The sequence below is a fragment of the Rhinatrema bivittatum genome, chromosome 9 (assembly GCF_901001135.1).
Source record: "Rhinatrema bivittatum chromosome 9, aRhiBiv1.1, whole genome shotgun sequence".
Lineage (NCBI taxonomy): Eukaryota > Metazoa > Chordata > Amphibia > Gymnophiona > Rhinatrematidae > Rhinatrema > Rhinatrema bivittatum.
The window spans coordinates 168,218,581-168,240,567 of NC_042623.1; the positions used below are offsets into that span (position 1 = coordinate 168,218,581).

General features: G+C 42.1%; 1 protein-coding gene across 3 annotated transcripts in view; it reads right to left on the bottom strand.

Moving 5' to 3' along the window:
• HDLBP (high density lipoprotein binding protein) overlaps nucleotides 1-21,987 on the bottom strand; it is a 235,783-nt gene that overhangs the window by 195,724 nt on the left and 18,072 nt on the right. Inside the window, exon 1 of one of the 3 annotated variants that reach the window (XM_029617119.1) lies at nucleotides 17,953-18,087. The exons of 1 other annotated variant lie outside the window; for it this stretch is intronic. The gene's annotated coding sequence lies outside the window, so the exon portion shown is untranslated. Of the gene's footprint in view, nucleotides 1-17,952; nucleotides 18,088-21,987 lie in introns of those variants that run through there. One more of the 3 variants, XM_029617120.1, reaches the window with a different exon arrangement.

Genomic DNA, 21,987 nt, shown 5'->3' on the forward strand with positions numbered 1-21,987 from the left:
ACAATCCACAATGAGGGTTCCTCAGGCAGCTCTTCCTTAATATATGTTGAACACTATTTTGGCAGTCCTTGGAATTGCCTCCAATTTATGATTTATATATATCTTTTTGTACGTGTCTCCAGAACCAGACAGCACTCAAAATACTGACAGGTTTTTACAAAGTTATTACTTTTTTGCTTTCCCTCTCAGCAATACCTCTTTATGCATGCAAGCATACTATTAACCTTCTCAACTGCTCATCACACTAATTGGTAACCTTGAGATCAGAGGCAACAACCCACTAAATTCCTTCTTTATCAAAAGATTACTAGTTATTTCCCTCCTAAACTGATATCTTGATTCCTGATCCCCAAATGCATCATTTTGCAAGTAGTTTTGACTTAAAAGCATTGTTACCAAACTCGACCATAAACCCAATGCTGTGTGTGGAGTGACTTGAGGGCTGACAAGTTAACGTTGTGATAGTAAGCACAGAGAGCAGTTTGGTATATATATGAGGAGAGCTAGCTGTTGATGTACAGTGGTGTGCTCCCCTTGATAGCCTTGTAGGCCAGAATCAGAATTTTGAATATGGTACAGTACTGAGAGCCAGTGAAGAGTTTTCAGGATTTCTCCAATGGTATACATCCCAGAGTTCTGAAAGAACTGAAAAAAATAAATGAAATTGCAAAATGTCTTTTGGTAATTTGCAAACTATCATTTATGGTACCTGAAGATTGGAGGGCTGCCAATGATAATGCCAATTTTTAAAAAGGGATCAAGGGTGATACAGGAAACTAGATCAGTGAGACTGACATCTGTGCCAGACAAAATGGTAGAAACTATCAGAGAACAAAATTTCTGAACACATAGATAGGCATAGTTTAATGGGACAAAGCAAACATGGATTTAGCCTCGGCAAGTCTTGCCTCACCAATCTGCTACAATTTTATTTTTGAGGGTGTAAACAAATGTGTATAAATGTGTGAGAGTTGATATAGTGTGCCTAGATTTCCAGAGGCATGTGACAGTTCCTCATGAGAAACCTCTTAGGCAATTAAAGGGTCATGGGATAGGGGGCACTGTCCTATTGTGGATTGGGAACTGGCTAAAAGCTAGAAAAACAAAGTAGGTCTAACAGTAAATTTTCAACTGAAAAAAGTGAATAGCAAATGCCCCAGAGATCTGTTCTGGGACCATTACTTTTTAATATATTTATAAAAGATGTTGAAATGGGAACAAGTTTGGCAAATTTACAGCTGTTAATTCACAAGAGGATTGTGAGAAATTGCAAGAGGACCTTGCAAAACTGGGAGACTTGGTATGCGTATGGAAAATGAAAAGCAAGTTTGCTTACCGTAAACGGTGTTTCCGTAGATAGCAGGATGAATTAGCCATGCTGTTTGGGAAGCGCCGTGATACCGGAGTTTCTCTTAGCTGATCAGGGTTTTGAACTCTGTGCGTCTGCGTGGTAGTCTTCCCGCGCGGTTCCCTCACCTCTTCTGTTTCTTTGTAGCCAAGCGAGAGGTAAGCTTAGAAGGAACGTTTGATTCTTTGTGACTGTCTAGGGAGGTGGGTGGGTCAGCATGGCTAATTCATCCTGCTATCTACGGAAACAGCGTTTACGGTAAGCAAACTTGCTTTTTCACGTCGATAGCAGGGCTGAATTAGCCATGCTTTCTGGGAGTCCCAAGCTCCCTGCTTGTGTCCTTGTATATTTATTGTTCTTAGGGTATGACATCAAATCTTTGAAGTGGTAGACAGTCTCATGTTCTTTTTAGTGATAAGACTGCTGTGCCTAGTGCTGCATCAGGTCGTCTGTTGGAGGCAATAATGCGATGTGAAGGTATGAATGGACGACCATGTTGCCGCTTTGCAGATCTCAATTAATGGAACTTTAAGTGTGCAACTGATGCTGAGGTGGCATGAATTTGGTGCGCCTGAGGCTTAGTGGGTAGTTTGATGGAGCTTTTGTCGTCGCAAAAGAGTATGCATTGTGATAACCAACTGGCTATAGTCCTCTGAGACTGGATGACCAGGATCATTTGGGTTAAAGGAAAGGAACAGTTGAGAAGGTCTCGAAGTTGATTGAGTCCTGTTTTTATAGTAGGCCAATGCTCTCTAACAGTCCAACGTGTGTAAAAGTTTTTCACGTTAGTTATGTGGTTTTGGCATAAAAATAGGTAGAGTTATGGTATGGTTAAGATGAAAAAATGTTACCATCTTAGGTAGAAAAGAAGGGTGAGGACGAAGGGTCACTTTGTCATGGTAGAATTCAAGATAAGGGGAGTAGTGGACTAAAGCTTGTAATTCACTGACCCCCTTTGCAGAAGTTATGGCAATGAGAAAAACTGTTTTCCATGCCATGTATTTGATGTGGCTAGAGTCTAATGGTTCAAAAGGTGGAAGCATTAATTGTTCCTGGCCCCACTCATTGTAATACTCTACCCCCCAATCTCCGCCTGGAGCCATGCTCCTTCAAATTCTGAAAAATGCTGAAGACATGGCTCTTCCGCCAGGCTTTCCCAGATTAATTCCTTACCGACTCCTTGCCCCCTCCCCTTGACCTCTCGATGTCATCCTCATTGTTCCAATGTAACTTGCTGAATCCTCCATTTACTGCAACCCTGTTGCACTTTTGTAAATTCTCCTTCCCATTTTAGTTTATCGCTCTTTACTGGTTTCTATTAAGTTTGCTTCTTCCTTATTTCCTATTTATCGATTGTCCTGTTTTCCCCCTCCCCTGTTTACTGTAATTTCCACCTTTTGTTAAAATGTAAACAGATATGATGTGTATTTTAATGTCGGTATGAAAAAAGCTGTTAAATAAATACATTTAAGTCCCATGGAATTGGAGGCTTAGTCATCGGTGGTCGAAGCCAGATCATTCCCTTCATGAATCTAGATATCAAACGGGTGGTTAGACATTGGAAGGTTATTGAAAGGCTGCTATAGCACCGATGTGAACTCGTACCGAAGTGGTTGCTAATCCTGCTTCATAGAGCATGTGTGCAGATATTGCAATACTTGAGTGGCCGTGGATGAAAAAGGGTTTATGTTCTTTGGCGCACACCAGTCTAAGTAACATTGCCACTTCCCTTTGTAGTTACGTCTAGTTGAAGGTTTCCGTGATGCAATAAGAATATCCTCTAATTGAGAGGATAAGCCTAAGGGAGTTAATATTTGCCTCTCAACCTCCACGCTGTGAGAGGAAGTGATTGATTCATGGGGTGAAGTAGTGAGCCCCCCCTTCCTGTGTCAGAAGATGTGGAAGGTTTTGTAGCGGTATTGGTGGATGAATGGAGAGTTTCAAGAGATACATGTACCAGGGGTGTCTCGGCCATGCCGGGGCTATTAAAATCATGTCCGACACATCCTGGATGCATTGCTGAATCGTTCAAGAAATGAGTGGACGGGGTGGATAGGCATACATCAAGTCTGGTGTCCATGGAAAGAGAAAAGCATCTGGAGCCATCCTTTGATTGCTGGGGTAAATTGAGCAAAAGGTTAGGACTTGTCTGTTTGCTTCCGTGGCAAAGATGTCTATTATGGGAAACCCCCACTGTTTGAAGATGGTTTGTGCCACCTCTGGATTCAAGGTCCATTCGTGTGGATGAAAAATCCGACTGAGACGGTCTGCTGTCACATTGACCAGACCTGGAAGATAAAGCCCAGGTATCAATTCAAGCAACTTGACTGCCCAATGTAGAATTCGTGTTGCTTCCTGGCAGAGTCCAGGAACCGGACCCTCCTTCCTTGTTTATGTAAAACATGGCTACCTGGTTATCTGTATATACCATGAGGCTTGATCCCCGTATCTGATCAGAGAATGTTTGAAGTGCCATCCAGATGGCTCTTAGCTCCAGGAGATTGATCTGATATGTGGATTCCTGAGGGGTCCACAGACCTTGAGTTTTCAGGTCGTTCAGATATGCTCCCCAACCTTTGTTGGAGGCATCTGTGGTCAGAGTTATTTGGTGAGGTGGTAAACGGAATGGAGCTCCCGAGGAAAGGTTCTTGGACAAGAGCCACCATCGAATGTCCTCTTTCATTGCGTTTGTAATTTGAATCTTTGTGGTGAGTGGTTGTATGTATTGAGACCACTGAGTTTTTAAACACCATTGTAATAGGCGCATGTGTAGTCTGGTGTGGGGAACCACAGATTGCTGCTGCCATATGACCTAGAAGTTGAAGAACCTGGCGTGCTGATGCCCGGCTTCTGTGAAGTAGGCTGTGTGCCAATGATTGTATATTTTGCATCCTGTCTTGGGGAAGGTACGCTCTGTTCCACCATATTTATGAGAGCGCCTATGAACTGAAGTAGTTGAGTCTGTTATAAGTGAGACTTCTCGAAATTGATTATAAATTCCAACGTCTGAAGACATTTGATCGTGCGTATCATGTGTTCTTGCAGTGTAGACTGGTCCGATGCTACTATTAACCAGTTGTCCAGATAAGGGAATATTTGGATCGAAAGTTCTTAGGTGACCCACCACCACTGCTAGACATTTGGTGAATACTCTTGGGGCTGAAGATAGGCCAAATGGGAGAACCTTGTACTGGTAATGTGTATTCTGAGCTTGGAAACATAGGTAACGCCAAGAAGACGGGTGAATTAGTATATGGGAATATGCATCCTTCAGGTCGATGGAACATAGCCAATCGTTGTGTTGAATCGGCGGTTGGATATTTGAGAGAAGTCATTTTGAATTTCTCTCTGTATATGTTTGAGTAGTCGGGAGATCTAGAATGAGTCGTAGGCTGCCCGATTTCTTCGGAATGAGGAAATATTGGGAATAAAATCCTTGGTGTTGCTGATGAAGGGGAATAATTTGGATAGATTGTTGAATCTGCAGGTTGTTCAATTCCGCTGTGAGGGATGTGGAGTGGTATCGTATCATCCTCTTTGGAGGAATATGAGGAAGAGATGGAGTGGATTGAAAATTTAGAGAATAACAGTTTCTGATAATGTTTAGTACCCACTGATCTGAAGTGATGGAATCCCAATTTGAGAAAAAATTGAAGGAGTCCTCCTATGAAAGCAGGTAGTGGTGGTTGCTGCATCAATATCAAAAAGAGGAAGCAGGCTTCTGCTGAGGGGTTGGCACTTGTTTTGTTGTTCTTTGCTGCATTTCTCGGAGGGACATAGTGTTGAGGCCTGTACTGCATACAAGGCCTGTTGTATGGTCTTGAGTAATACCAAGAACAGTAAGGACAGAATCGATGTTGTGACTTCTGAGAATCTGCAGGAGTGGTGAGAGATTGTACCGCTGCACTTTGTTCTTTCAAATGTGATATGATATCTCCAAATTTATCTCCAAAGAGATTGTCGCCCATACATGAAATGTCGGCCAACTTCTCATGGACATCCGTCCGAATTGTGCTGGCTCTAAGCCAAGCCATACGCCTGGCCGCAATAGCTGAAGTAGATATTCTTGCTGAAGATTCGAAAGATTCATAAATAGAGCGTAATAAATGCCTAAGTCCTTCTTCCATCTCCAAGAAAGACTGGTGCGGTGTGTTTTCGGATATACACAGTGGACGCAGTGTTTCAAAGAGGTACTGTGTAGTGTAAAACTGGTGATGTTGTATCCTATTGGTAAGCATAGAGGAATGAGATCTTTTTCCCAAAATCTAGGCATTTATTTTCTCTGCCCGGTGGAGTATTTGAATGCAACTTATTCTGTTTTGCCTTGGACAAGGCTGATTCTACCACTATTGATTGGTGTGGTAGTTGAGCTGATTCATAAATTGCTGAATTATGCATCTTATATTTGATGTCAATTTTTCTAGAAGTAGCCGGTGATGAGAAAGGAGTCTTCCAAATTTTAAAGAGTAGGTTTTCTAATACCGAATGAGGTAGGAGAGCGGTAGGCTCGGGAGGAGACTAATATCCTTAAGATACCAAGCATGTCAGCTCTTGGGTCAGTATTCTTCCTGTTTCAACCTGAAGAAGACTGCCTACTTTCTCAACAAATTTGAAATAGGTCAAGTCCTCCGGAGGAGAATATGGTTCAGGTAAACCTTCCTGAGGATCAGATGGCATACCTGTTGAGAAGTCACAGAATAAACTGATTCTGGAGAACCTGGGCTAACGGGTTGAGTTAGAGTACCTTCTTTTTCTGGTTCTGGAGTTTTATTCCTGTAGGCTGTGCAGGAGAATCTTCTGGAGAACGTTGTGGTGGTAATTCCTTTGTTTTTTCCAATTCTTGGAAAAAAAAAAAGGATAGAATATCTGAGATTTTCGTCATAGTTGATGCAGCCAAAGTACCTTGTGGAGGAATGTGAATCTTTTGCTTTGGGGTTCTTGTTGGAATAGCCGCAAGCAAAATATCTTTCGGTACTTGTCCCTTATGTTGACCTTGAGGAGGTATAACTGGCGAAGGGTCTTGTTAATGGTATTTGTAAGGAAGGAGAATGTCTCTTCTCTCTAGAAAGCGATGAGAGACTGGCCAAAGAACTACCACTAGGAGAACGGCCCGATAGGGATTCTGATGCCGAAAAGCCTTAAATGTCTACATCTGAAGTTAAGGACTTTCTTGAACTTCTTGATCGTATTTGTTTTGTGGAAGCAATAGGATGTGATTTATGACTATGTTTACCCAATGCACTTCTTTCTGGTGATTGGAGGTGCATTGTTTTAGCACCATGTGCTGTAGGAGCATCCCAGATTATCCTATGCTCCGTAGGTGCGTCGTGCGATAGGCTTCGCGCCATATGTGCTCAGTGCTCCACAGTTGCTCCGTGTGCCGTGCCTGCTCCGTGCGTCATGTGACGCATTGAGGATGCGTCGTCGCGGCGATGCACCGTGCTTTGTTAGTTTTGAGGCGCCATGTCTTTTGTCAGGCTCCGATGAAATGGCCCCCCATGTTTTATGCCACAGATTCTTTGCCGGATCCCCGGCTTTTGAAGGAGGCCTTGAGGGCGTGAGACCCTGGCCTGTAGTGTTTTTAGGACCTCTCAAGTACCGCTGGTCCCAGCGAGGATGCCCGCTTCAGATGGGCCTTACCTGACTTCGCCGATCCCAGTGAAGAATGGACGGAGGATGGTGGGGCCGAAGTGCCCAAGCAGAGCCTCTCCATCTTTGCGGCCCAGTGTCGTTGGGTCCTCAGAGACATTCTGCCGCAGTCCCGGCACGACTTTTGATCATGGTCCGGGCCTAAGCAAATGTAGCAATAATTATGTCCATCCGTGATGGACATAATTTTGCCACATTGGCAATATTTGAAACCAGATGGCTTCGGAGCCATCTGGAATGAGAATTCTGAGAAAACACCAAAAATATTAGACTAAAAAAATCTAGTCAGAGAAAAATTGCTAAGAGAAAAATACCCCACGTGCGAACGGCTTGCGGAAAAAAAGAAACTGAAGAGGTTAGGGAACCGTGTGGGAAGACGACCGCGCAAACGCACAGAGTTCAAAACTCTGATCAGCTAAGTGAAACTCCACCTACCCAGGATCGCGGCGCTTCCCAAACAGCATGACTAATTCAGCCCTGCTATCGACAGGAAAATTTAGTATACAAATACCTATGTACAGATCCTTTGTGAAGCCTCACCTGGGGTATTGTGTACTGTTCTGGAGCCTGTATCTCAAAAAGGAAAGAGACAGGATGGAAGTGGTCCAGAAAAGGGTGACAAAAATGGTGTGGGGTCTATCGGAAGACCTATGAGGAGGGGCTGAAGGATCTGAATATGTATAGCCTGGAAGAGAGGAGGTGCAGGGGAGATATGATTCAGGCCTTCAGATATTTAAAAGGTTTCAATGATGTATGAACTGCAAATATTTTCTATTGGAAAGAAAATAATACAATTAGGGGTCACAAAATGAAATTCATGGGAGGATGACTCAACCATCAGGAAATGTTTCTTCATGGAGAGGGTGGTGGAGACCCAGAATGCCCTTCCAGAGGTGGTGAAGAAGAAAACAATCAAAGAATTCAAAGGGACATGGGATAAACCCTGATCTCTAAAGGCTAGAAGATGAAAATGAGATAAGTATGCAGGGGGGTAACTTATTGGTACAGCAGTTAATACCTTTAGCAGAAGGCAGAGATTGCTACCCTTAACTAATATGCTTTGTTGCTTTTAATGCACCTGCAACAATGTTCCCTGATTAGGACGCCAGGGGATAAGAGGAATTGGATTCAGATAACCGAGGGCCCCAACTTCCATGGTCTGGGATACTGTTAATTGGCCATAAGGGAAAAAGCACAGGACTGCTTCTATGGCCAAGTCCTAAAGGAAATGAAGAAAGCATGCATGGGAGTAAGTTGCTGGTACAGTGGTTACTACCCTTACCCAACCAATAAGCCTTGATGCAACTGCAACATCACTCTCTGCTTTGAAGGGGGGGGGGGGGGGGGGGGGAATACAAGAAAAGAAATTTGGATTCAGAGACAACCAAACACAAGCCATGATTTGTTTTTTATTTTTTATAGTTGGGGTACTTGATGCTCAGACATTAAGGAAAATACACAGGACTGCTTCTATGGCCAAGTCCATAAGCAAAGCATGTTCAAGCAAAAATGACAAATACATGAGGGTAACCTGCACAGTGTAACAAATACTACCATGGGAAGTTTTCTGGGAGACTGGATGGACCATTGGTCCTTTACTGCCATCATTTCTGTGTTTCTATGTTAAATGTGGACAAGTGCAAAGTGATGCACAATGCAAGATTCCACATTAGGAGTCACCATTCAAGAAAAGGATCAAGGTCTCATTGATAACATGTTAAACTCTTCTGCTCAGTGGTCAGGAGCAGCAGCCAAGAAAGCAAACAGAATGCTAGGCATTATTAGGAAAGGAATGGAGAATGAAACAGAAGGTGCCATAATGTAACCTCATCTTGAGTACTATGTGCGGTTCTGGTCATACTTCTCAAAAAAGATATAGCTGAATTAGAAAAGGTCCAGAGAAGGGCAACCAAAATGATAAAGGGGATGGAATGATTTCCTAAATGAGGAGATGCTAAAGAGGTTAGGACTCTTCAGCTTGGAGAAGAGATGGCTGAGGGGAGATAAGATTGAAGTCTATGAAAGGAGTGTAGAAGTAGTAAACATGAACCTGTTATTTACTCTTCCAAAAAAGCACACAGAGTAGGGAACATAATGAAATTAAGTTGTATATTTAACACTAAGAATATTTAGTCCATGCATAATTAAGCTCTGGAACTAGTTGAGAGGATGTGGTGAAAGCTGTTAGTGTAGCTGGGTTTACAAGAGGTGTGGACAAGTTCCTGGAGGAGAAGTCCAACAACCATTAAGGTGGCATTATAGAATCCACTGCTTATTATTAGGATAAGCAGCTTGGAATCTATCTACCCTTTGGGATCCTGCTAGATATGTATGATTTGGATTGGCCATGGCTGGAAACAGGATATTGAGCTTGATGGACCTTTAACCTAACCCAGTATGGCAGTCATGTCCAAATATTCTCATTTTCCCCTTTGTAAAATCACGGTGCTTAGGATCCTATAATCAACTGGCTTGAATATTGTATCCTTTCCTTCAGCAGCATTTTTGTTTTACACACAATGCAAGACCCCCCAGGGTCCTTTGCTTCATCTTGCTTTCAACCCTTGTGCCTACATCTGCTCTTCACCAGTCTCTTGGAACCTCCCATTTCCAGCAATAAACCAAACAGAGCTGTGACAGGTGCACATGGTAACTCCTACCATCTTTTACTATGTTACAGGACTACTAAAAGTTGGCTCATCCAGTCTACTCAGTATCCTGGAAAAATAATCAGGTCCTATTGCCTTGTCTATTTTTTAGATGTATCAGTATCTGGAATACCACCTCTTGGGCAAGCACATAAAGGATTGTGGGGTGAACGTTATTTCTTGACTTTTATCCATTCCCTTTCATGTTCCAGGGCAAATATCAAGCCAAAGTACAAGTTGATCCTTTTTTTTTTTTTTAATCTTCATTAAGCTCATCCTCCCCTTTTCAGAGATTTACCCAAAGAATGTTTAATCCCCTGCCCTTTACTGTTTGGACAATATATTCTTTATTTGAACTTTTACCATTCTAAGTACCCTTTCTGCCTCCATTTCTCCCAGTAATTGCGCCTGTGCTTCTGTGTCTGTTTTCTGTGCAATGGTCTTTTAAATCTCACATTTTCTCCTGCTTATTTGGTAAACCATAGTAGTCCATTCTCTTATTCTTGCTAACACTCCAGACACAAAGATTTGCTGCCCTTTCAGTACATTCCATTTCATCCTATAGGTCCTCTAAACCACCTACTTAACAGGCCTCCTTAATTCTTTAAGTCAGATCCTTGTTCTAATATTATTTGCCTCTGGTCCAGTATTTGCTTTGAAGCGCATGGTACAATGATCACTGTTCTTGTGTTATGATGCTCGTTTTGTCCATTAAGAAATGTGCTACACTGTCCTCTTATCACTGTAGGTCCAGCACCAACTCTCTACAAGCAGGCTCCTCTTGAAAGGATTATCTGCCTACTTAGAGTTTCTTGCAGTTGGTACCCCTTATCCTTTTTTTTACAAGGGAATTGCCTTAAACCCAGGAACAGGTCAAGACTGAAGGTTTTGCACCACCTCCATCTGCTGGAGACAAAAATACTGAGGGGATGCAAGCAGCCCACCAGGTTAAGAGAGGGTGCCCTTCAAGTTTTTCTCTGTCTCCATCTGCTGGAAGGGAAGCATAACCCACAGTCTGGACTGATCCGGGTATGTACAGGGAACTAAGGCCTCCTTCACTTAGCCCATGTTTTCTGGAATTATATTACCGATTTAGCCTTCACTGGAAGGTTGTTTCATTAAGCCATCATTTCAGTGAAGAAATATCCCAATCCAAGGAAACGTTTGCAGTTTAATATCTCCCCCTTCTCAGATAGTCATTAAGTTTCATTTTATAGGGCTTATGGTGCAGATTTTGCACATGCTAGCTTTTGTGCTGCCTCTGACCTCAGGAAGGCTACTAAAGTTAACCACATCCAATAATTTTCAGGAAAGAATACCAAATTCTGTCTCAGTGCAAAAGCTCTAATCAAGTAAGCCACCTCAGAAAACTAGCATACGAAAAATTAAGACTGCATTTAAAAAAACATGAATGTCCTATTTCTAGAAATATGTTACAGTCTGGGCCAATTTTCATAGAGTTTAGGCTCCTAACTTTTGGAGTTAGCTCTTTTGAAAATTGACCAGGGCTAAGTTACTAAATTTAGCTCCTAGTTTCATTAGGCTCCTAAAACGTAGGTGGCTATAGGGGTGGAGTTAGGAGCTTGGAACTGATTTTCAGAACTAGGCACCTAACTTAAGACCCTAAATCTAGGATAAATTTAGGACTACAATTTAGGTTCCTAACTTTTAAAATCCTAAATTTAAGTGAATTTGCAGCTAGAAAGTAAGATACCTAAGGTTGGCTGAAAATAGATGCATTAAAACTTAGGCTCCTAATTTAGAGGCCTAAATTTAAAAGCTTAGATTCTTTTTGAATACCTGCCCCATAAAGGATACATATTAACTTATAGTGTTATGTTATTGGTCTATGAATTACATTTATGACTACCTTTTGAGAGCTATGCTCCATCTGTAAAGATATAGCAAAATTAGAATAGATGCAGAGAAGAGGAACAAAAATGGTAAAGAACTTGCATAATGAAAAAAATTAAACAGGTTAGGGCTCTTAAGCATAGAGACCAGAATATAAGTTTATAAAATCATGAATAGGGTGAAAAAGTAATTGGGGAACTGTTATCTACCTTTACAAAAAAGGTACTAGGACACTTCTTGAAACAGGTAACAGTTTTAAAATAAACTAGATAAAGTATGTTTCCACTCAATAAATCAGGCTGTTGAATTTGTTCCTAGAGGACACAGTCACAGCAACTAGCATAGCTAAACTTAAAAAAAAAAAAGGATTTGGACAAGCTCCTAGTGGAAAAGGTTTAAGAGCAGTTTATTAACCAGGTAACAGCAGAAAACCTACCACCCATCCCAAGAAGTGAGAAAAAAAAAAATAAAAAAATCTAATTTTTGGAACATAGAATGCTGGGCTCAATGGACTGTGACTCAGAATGGCATTTATATTCTTACATTCCTTTTATAAGGTCAGCGCAAAATGAGCATTTCCAACCCTATGAAGGTCTGGTGCTATAGTTTAGTTCGGGAGATTAAGACACTCAGCCTGAAAGGACAATCAGTGAGGGTTTTAGTAAAATTATGACCTATGTTTTGATACAAAGGTTTTAAAATGTCAGTGTATGGTTTAGACGACAGAAAAGATGACTTGGTACAATTAACAGTCAAATGAGCTAAATACACCTGCAGATTTGGGAGTCATAAAATTACTGACCCTGCTTTGTAATATGGTTGTTTCCATTGCAAGAGTTTTTGAGCTGATCTTGCACATTGAATCAACCTCAGAAGGTGGCCCGTGGCAGCCAAATACTATAAAGCTATAAACAGCTGAGCGAGAGCTGCTACATCAACTTTTCTTTTTTTTTTTAAACTTGTAGGCATCAGAATCTCCTCTTTGCATCCTAGTTAAACTCATGAGAAGGGGAATAAAATTATTTATAAACTTGTGCAAGCCAAAAGTTTTAGAAGCAAGCCACGGCTAAAATGTTCAAATTCTTTCTGCATTTTAGTTTTTGCTTCATTTTTCAGACTCTTGCTGTTTTGCTTGTCTGTGGAATTTTCTGATTCTGCGCCACCTTTTTAGAGTTTACCACTTACACAGTCTAGGTGGCTTACAATTTTGTACAAAATTTTAAAAAGCAAAGACATCAAGAAAGAAAGTCACTAAATTAAAGTCCAAACAAAAAAAATATAATGCAAACGAACAAGAACTGACAACTGAATATTAAAAAAAAAAAAAAAGGCGACTCGCTTAACATAAAACCAAACAAGTTTTTATTTTCTATGAAACTTTAAGAAACGTTCTCTCTTCTCCTCTCCATAGTGCATCTGGTGGTGGTAAAGAGCAGTCCCACTCAGCAACGGCAACTCCTCCTACTGGGCTGAGCACACGGCAGGTACAGGTGACCTGGTGCAAGGAATTTTCAACCAGATAACACTATTTTATTATTTTTTTCAACTGCCACAAAAGATATAGTCTGAGTTTTATAGAATTGTGATTTTATGAGGCAAGGCAAGACTAAGAAGATTCAGAACATCTTGATATGTCCCAAAGCACAAGATGATCTGAAGTCAATGAAGTAGATGATGCTGCAAAACTGGTTTGAGAGGTTCATACTGTACTTCTTCCAGGAGTGATAAAATAAATATGTCCAGATGGTTTTAAAATGTCTCCAAGATGTCATTTTTAGCAATAACACAATCCAAACATCAGTGATTAATTCAGGTTCCTTAATCCTAGGTACATTGGGCAAGTATGACTAGTATGAACAATTGCCAAATGACAAAGTAAGAGTTAAAGCCTCTAGTGATGGCAAATAAAAAAAAATGGGAGGAAACAAAAACCAGAGCCCATTTCTTTTGCTGCTCAGGGTTGTCCAACTGAAAACTAAGGTAGGGATTAGAGAACATACATCGGGTACTACTACAATATATGCCTCATCACAGCAGAGTTGTGCAATTCAGAGTCTGGGGGGAAAAAAAACAAAAAACTAATGCAATTTGCCAGAAGGCAGATTCCTAAATTTTTTGCACAAAATGCCATTTTTACCAGGGCAGAATTTCTTTTGCTGTAGGATTACAAACCCCACTTGCCCTGTCTCCTCCCAGCAGGGGGTCTTGGTTTCTCTTCAGCTTCTGAGAGGGCAGACAGCCTGGAGCCGGATCAAAGACACAACCATGGTATGCAGTTGCCAAAATAAATGCAGCAGGATAAGTTACAATGAGGAAGAAGAGTGTCAAAAAAGTGATACAACTACACAGAAAATGCAAACAAGATTTTAGTATGCTGGGGCTTTTCCAGCTCCCCGGTCTAAGAATTCCCCCAAGTTGCTGCACCAGGGACTCAGTTTCAGGACCCTAAATTCAGTTTTACATGGCTTCTTGTGTAATCAATGTGCCCTTGCAAAACAGACTCCCCAGACAAACTCAAATTTCTAGTTTTTAGGGCTGAACTAGACCCTCTTCACCAGCTATGAATTGGTTTTATTTCTGCAGCTGCACAGAGCCTGGTCAGGTTATCTACACTGTGCGAGCTGAGCTGAAAAGGGAAAGGAATGAGTCCTGGTGTGGCTCTTAGATTTCACACCATTCTCAAAGCTTCAATTAAACAAACCCTTCCATCATAGATAAGTGCCTAGGTCACTGGATTTCATTTTGGGGGGAAAAATTGTTTATATTGTGCTAGCTCCCAGACTACTAGATTTAAGTTTAATCAAAGGCAATTTTCTCTCCCCTCCCCCACCCATTTCCCACCTCAGTACTAACTGTACCACATTACCAGTCAGAAGATGAAGGTGGAAGGAGGTGCATACTTAAAGGGCCGGAAACCTTGTCAGAAGCCTCCCCTCCCTGACACTTGTTTCTTCTAGGCTGAGATTTTACCATTAAGGTTGATCTGAAATAACCAGAGGCAGGACTCTTACACACAGCTCAAGTTTAATGTACAAATCTCGATCTATGTTCCCAAACCACACCTTAAGGCACCACCCTTTAAAGAAAAAAAAAAAATCAAACTATGCCAGACGGGTTTGCTGTACGGCTGTCACATGCTGGCTGACAGGTAAAAGTTGCAGTTTAAGGAAGTGTTCGCTTTGGTTCAGCAATAAATCCCCTCCTCTGGTGTTCTGGCTAGAAAACCTGACATTTGGATTTAGACTCTGAAAGTGGAAGTCATATGGTAACCAAACATGAAAATAAAAGCTATTTCAGCTCAAAAAGCAAATGCCTAGGACAAGGCAGAATGCCCCTAACTTTCAGTCTCATGCCTCCACTTTCACCAAACTTGATACCAACTAAAACTGGGAAGTTGCTACAGCAAGACTGGGTTCACCTAGCTTTATGATTACAGCATCAAGAAAAAAAAAACTGCCTTGTTTGCCATCACTTTCAGTGTAGTCAATTTCTTGCTTCTGTCATATTCATAACTTCCACAACAAAGTGTGGAATTATTAACAGGAGCAACATCCCCCCAAAAGTGATAGAAGCCACCAAAAAGGGATTAGATAATTGCTCAGTTTACAGGACATAAATCTGTTTTTTTTGTTTTACGTCATACATTATTTATTTATTTAAAATCTTTTCTATACCATCACTAAGTTATACACCATCGCAACGGTTTACATGTAGGCACATATTTAATGTAGGTAAAAGTGTACTATAGTACATTCTAACAGGTGCCACACCAAGTTTCTTTTACAATTTTCACTCTGCAAGAGCATTAAGAGCTATTTTAAGCAAACAACTAATGTATATTTTACACTTATCTCTATACAACTCACTGTTAGAATACAGTTCCCGTTCATGAACGCAGGTGCCAAGGCTCCCTCCAGGGAATATCAATCTGAATTTACATAGCATCTTCCAGCCAAGTCAATTCTACTTGTTAATGAGGCCCAAGGAAATAAAATGACTTGCTCAGAATCTGACAGGCTGAGAGGAGATTCATTTACATCAAATGAATGATTCTGTCAAATTCCCACATACCACTAAGTTCCAAGACAAAGTATTGAAGGTAGGGTCAGGATCCCAAAGCTGCATACTGCCTCAAAGCATGACAACTGCTAAGCAAGTTATGGTGTGAAAATTGAGGAAAATGACATGTAGGTTCCACCAGAAGGAATTGGGCAAGCAATCCCTTTTCAGGTAAAACTAAGAAAAACAAAAAAACAACAAAACAGATTCTGTCAAATATAGGGAATCTCCATGGAAGGAATGCAAGGGTGAAAGCACAACCAAAAAGGAATAAACACCTGTACAGAGTGATGGGGGCTAGAGGTGCAATACATGACTCCAAAAGAGCAGCAAGAAGTTTGGGAAGCCACTGGAAAAGCTCAAGGAAGATACCCAAGTGTGCAAGATCAATGTGTCTGGACCAGAAACTTATTCTAAAGTAATCTGTATAGACTGAAGGAGGTGGATATATTTTTCTCCTTTTTAGATCCCACTACTCGATGAACTGCATATACTAAAAGTCTGATTACTAAGCTTTACTCAGTGACAAGGAAGTCTGGCTCAAATTCTCACCAGAAGCCAACACACAAATTAATCCATATGGCTTCACCCTGGACTTCAAGAAGTTCAAACTAGCATGCCAGTTTTAAACCATTCCCAGTCCCAAATCTGACACATCACCTTTCCATTTACAGTAAATCTTGCTTTGCATAAAGACATAATACTTGCCATACTGGGTCAGACTAAGAGTCCATCAAGCCCAGTACCCTGTTTCTAATAGTGGCCAATCCAGGTCACAAGTACCTAGCAGAATCCTAAAGTGTAGACAATGGAAATTTCCTGCTATTCTGTTTAATGTAAACCGGTATGATTTACATCGGATGTAAGAATGTCGGTATATAAAAATTAAAAATAAATAAATCCCAAGCTGCTTATCCCAAGAATAAGCAGTGGATATCTCTAACTCTACCTTAATAATGGTAAATAGATTTTTCCTCCCTGCACTTTAGAGACATATTTTCTTCTAAAATTAAGACAGAGAGAAGGCCAAGTCACATAATTAAATTTGTTCCACCCCGAAATGTTTATAAGTTACCTAAGCACTTAAAAAAAGCCCTCCAGTGGTAAGTTATGCTTACAGTATTTACCTAGCAGAGTCCATGGGAAAAAAATAAGTAAATACGTATTAACTTTACAACAGGTTAAAAAAAAATAAATAAAATCTTCGGTACCTTATTTTATTTTGGAAGCAAAACAAGAAGTGTTACAAAAGAGGGTAATGAAGTTTGCTAAACTTCCGAAAACACGTTTGAACCATAGGGAATTTCACAATCTCACTCTACGGATCCCTTCAACACTAGGCCTCGCACTAAAAAAAAGTTAACTTTCTTGATGGGGTGAATCCACTACATCCCAAACAGATAAAATGCACACTGAGAAACATGAAGCGTTGGGTGTTTATTCTCGGCATTAAATATGCCAAGTTAAGATAGCTAGGATAGGTGCTCGATCTCGTGAGAAGTTTCTGTTCTACAGTGCCAACGTCACCACTTAAATCCCAAATAGGTTTAGTTACAGCCTCCCGAGCAACTTTCGCAAAGAAATAGGCTTGCTCACCCCCACGGTTATGAAAGAGTAAAGCAAAGTTTAAGAACATTTTACTATTCTTTCAAATATACAAAGAAGTTAGTGAGCAGACAGCCTGAAGCCTCCATAGCGAGCCAGTAGACCCAGGAACAAAATATATAAGACACTTAAAATACACAGTATACGTCTACAGAGAAATCCGAAAAACTTCTGAAACGCTTTCCAGCAAATCCAGAGTGGGAGCGGAAACAAAAAGTCTCATAAAACTGGAGGACGATAACGCTCTTTTATTCAAGATGGAGCACTTTCGTGACATTAATAGCTTTGCGCAGAAAACTAAAAGTTATCAAAGAAAAAAAGAGGAGAAACCTAGTACAAATCAAAATGTTTTCCAGCAGTTTTCTTTTTGTTTGCGCCCTTGGCCCATGCGCAGTTAGTGACACGTAGCTATCCCTGTCCCTTGCACTCTCCCCACGCAGCCTGCATGGGATTGGGGGGGAACATGTTTGATAATCGGGGGCGTAGGACTCCCCGGGCACAGGATTAGAGGTATCCCCGGAGGGTGCGAGAACCTTTGCCCTCTCACGTGCCTCGGCTCCACGTAGGCAGCTTCTACTAGAAAGCGTGCACACTGCCGGCCAGAGAATCCCTCCTTAAAAAAGTTTTTATGGCTGAAGACCGCTGGGTGAACAGCGACTCCTTTGGCCTCGGCGACTCCCCCACCCAGCTGTCCGGCTGGAGACGGAGAAGACAAAACGGGAGAGGAGGGGGGGGGGGGGGAGACCAGAAAAAGAAGGAAGAAGCTGGGGGTCCTTCGGCTGTACTTACTCTGGCCGGTGTCCCCGTACAGTTCTCTCTCGACTGGAGAAACCCTGCACCGCCACTAGAAAAACTCAAACGTCGCTTCCCCTAAGCCTATATAGGCCAGGGAGCGGCCAATCCGCGCGAGCCACGTCAGAAGCTGTGACTGAGGCGGCCCTGCCCCGTGCCTGTGTCCGGAGCGCCGGGCGCGTGAGACGCCGGCAGCTCGCAGCAGGACTCGCGCTAAGTAGTCTTCGCGGCTCGGGTGCCGCCGGCGTTAGGGGAATACTTTAGAAAGACGTGGTGAAAAGAAAACTTACCCCCCAAAAAAACCAAACCCCAACCAACCCAACAACTTCAACTTTTGCGATATATTATAAGAAAATTACTATCCTGAAGCCGAGTTGATGTTAAAATAGCTCTCGAGTAGTTCCGGGAGTAGAAGGAAGAGCCCACGATTCCGTACGAGCCGAGCCGACCCTCCTCCACTACTTCAGGGGGAATCTCGTTCCTCCTCCGCAATAAAGAAAAAAGGTAGCACTGGGGAAGGAAAAAAAGCGAGAGATGGGACGAAAGGAGAGAAGGAAGGCGGGGAGGAAAAGAGAGCGCAGGACTAAGGGAGGAGTAGGAAGGGTTAGGTAGCGGTGAGAAGGGGAGCTGAAGGCACCACGTAGCAGAAAGAGGCGGCAGCAGTAGCAGCTGCTGCAATTTCGACCTCCTGTTGAAAGAGAAAAGGAGGCAATAGACCCGGTCTAGCCTACTGCTCTAGAAGAAAGGATGATAGCAGTTGTTGACAAGGACAGTTTAGCGCACCAAGCCTGGCCCGTTATCTGTATTTGTTCTGTGGCCTTTGATTACTGAGAAGGGATAGACACGGAAGAATATGGAGCTAGATATAGTTACGTTATGGGAAACCATTCAGGGAACTGTTTTCCATTGCGAGCACTGGGTTAAGGAGGACAGAACATCAATACTGCTCTATACTATATCCTTAATTATTACACCTGAAAAGCAAGTTGTGATAGCTTTTATTGGACCAACAAAAGAGAATGTACTTTGAAAACTGCGTAGGCCCTTTTGGATATAACTTCAAAAAAGACTGATGTGGTCTTAAATTCATGTGTTACAACAGTGTTTCTCAAACTTTCAAGCCCAAGGCACACCCACTTCAACAAAATGTGGTGTGGCACACCATCCTCCATGGAGCAGGCAATGCAAACAGAGGACCAATATGACCAAAAGATGAGCTAGGGACGTATTGAAGTCTCTCTTTCAAATTTTAAAACTAAGGGAGATAGATGGCCCAGTTGCCACTATGTACAAGAACAGGAGAAGGGAGAAGCCTGTCACAGCTACATTAAGTCACATCCAGTTCTTAGTGCATGTTCTCCCCCTCTCAGCTTGAGGACAGGACAGAGGCTGTAAAGATTCAAAGGAAGCTGTAAATGTGGGATCTTCTAGCCTGACCCAGCTATCCATGCCCTTCATGCTGCCCATTAATTACCACCCTGCAAAGCTGATGCTGTAGATAGGATGAAGTATTCATGATTACACATGTTCTCAGAAAGAAGGTCCTATACATTTAAGAGCCACCGTTGCTTTCTCTTTTTGCTTTAAAGTGCGAAGAGAAGAGCTCAGGTACTGAAATGGATTTGAGTATCAAGTAGTGGTGACTTCCATGGCACACTAAGCAGATCTGCCGGCACCCTGGTTGGGAACCACTGTGTTGCAACACCTTTTGGGCTGGCCTAATAATATGTATCACAGTTTAAAAAGATTAAATGTTTTTTCAAGCCCAGTAAGACTACTAGAACTCTGAACCTGAGAAGCAAGTAAACTAGTCCCATACTGTCCACCTGTAACAGCTCTTCTTTCTACACTGCCAGTAATACCCAGGACCTAATTTACTAAAGCATTTTTTCCCCTTTGTCTATGGGGAAAATTAGTAAATCAGGCCCTAAGTCTGAATGACCCCTTTCATACATTTCTTAGACTGTTCTTTAACTACTGTGCCTGTACTGATATATATCACATTTCCTTGCTGTAGTTAACTGTACACTAACATTTGGTTTATTTCTTTCCCCTAATCAACATTAATATTCAGTGTGTGCTGAACTTAAAAAAAAGAAAGCTGGGTTAATTTTCAGTCTTTTTTTTCTCTTCTTACCCACCCCAAACACATTCTTTGATTTATAGACTGTTATCCCAATCAAAAGGACAAGAGAGGCATTTTTCAAAATAAAAGTCAATCAGGGATTTAGATAAAACAAGGGAGCAACCCAGTCCTTAACAACATATTAACTGTTTCCCCTTGCAGGTCATTGCCAAATTGACACACACACAAAAAAAAAAGACTTTACATTAAATTAAGCATCCCTACTCCCTTAGCAACTTTAATCAAATAACAACAATATTAAGACACAAACAGCAGTCCAGGAACGAGATGGGGGCCCTCCAGATCTTTGCACCCAGTGCCACATGTATGATTATCTACCAGCTGATGAAAGGTTTATTGCGTGCACTCCATGCAAAGAGCTCCTGGTTCTCAGAGAATGAGTCCAGGAGCAGACCTGGAGGAGCTGAGGAAGACTCAGAGGTATTTAGAGAAGACCTTCAGGGACATAGGAGAAGAGTCCCACCTCTAGTCTGGCAGCCCCTGTACTACCTTGAAGAAACAAGGTGGCCTGGAAGGACAGTATCACCTTGGCAGGAAGTGATCCTGTAGGTTAGACTTGTTCACTAGCAGGCCGATACAGTAAAATCGGCAGGAGAGCCGGCACTCTGAGGCGAGCACCCACTCAGGCCACTCTTCTGGGCGCGCGATCCAGTATTTAAATGAGGACCCGCGGTAAAAAGAGGTGCTAGGGACACTAGTGCATCCCTAGCGCCTCCTTTTTGACAGGAGCAGCAGCTGTCAACAGGTTTGACAGTCAACACTCAATTTTGCCGGGTTGGTTCTCAAACCTGCCGACAGCCACGGGTTCGGAAAACAGACGCCGGCATAATTCAGCATCCATCTTCCGACCCGCGGAACTTTTTTTTTTACTTTTTACTTTTTTTTAAATTTTGGGGCCTCCGACTTAATATCGCTATGATATTAAGTCAGAGGGTATACAGAAAAGCAGTTTTTTCTGTTTTTCTGTACACTTCCCCAGTGCCGGCAGAAATTAACGTCAGCCTTTGAGCAGGCATTAATTTTTTTAAGTAAAATATGCGGCTTCGCTGCACATTTTGCTTTCTGGATCGTGCAGGAATAACTAATAGGGCCATCAACATGCATTTGCATGTTGCGGGTGCTATTAGTTTCAGGGGGTAAAGCTAGCTATTAGTTTCAGGGGTAAAGCTAGCGTGATGAAAACGCATGGGCAAACCCAGGCTAACAGTGCACTCCACCAGAGCACACTGTACTGTTATCAGCCAGTAGGTGATGCAGTATTCTCTCAGACAGAGGTGTCTCCAGAGAGTGTTATCTCAGACAGAGGTGTCTCCAGGGGCATATGCCCTGGAAGAAAGACTTAGTTGTAGTTGCTGATTTTGATCATTAGGGATGTAGTTAGCTGGGTGACTGGTGGGTGTGAGGATTATGGTAATTTGCCTGCTTGGGTGCGTGCTGTCATGATATATGTAGGTACAAACGACATAAGGTGTGGGAGGGAGGTTCTGGAAGCCAAATTTACACTTTTAGATAGAAAGCTGAAATCCAGAACCTCCAGGGTAGCATTCTCGGAAACGATCCCTGGTCCACGCGCAGGACTTCAAAGGCATGCAGCGCTCCGGAGTCTCAGTGCATGGATGAGACAATGGTGCAGGAAAAAAGGCTTTACATTTCTTAAGAGCTGGGCAAGATTTGGGGAAGGAGAAGCCTATTCCAAAAGGGTGTGCTCCCCTTAATCAGGATGGAACCACGCTGCTGGCGCTAACATTAAAGGAGATAGGCTAAAGCAGCTTTTAAACTAGATCATGGGAGAAAGCTGACAACTGCTCAGGAACTCGTGGTCCAGAGCATAGTGTTTTCAAAAAATACTGGCATAACGGGGAAGATGGAATATCCCAATAGAGAGG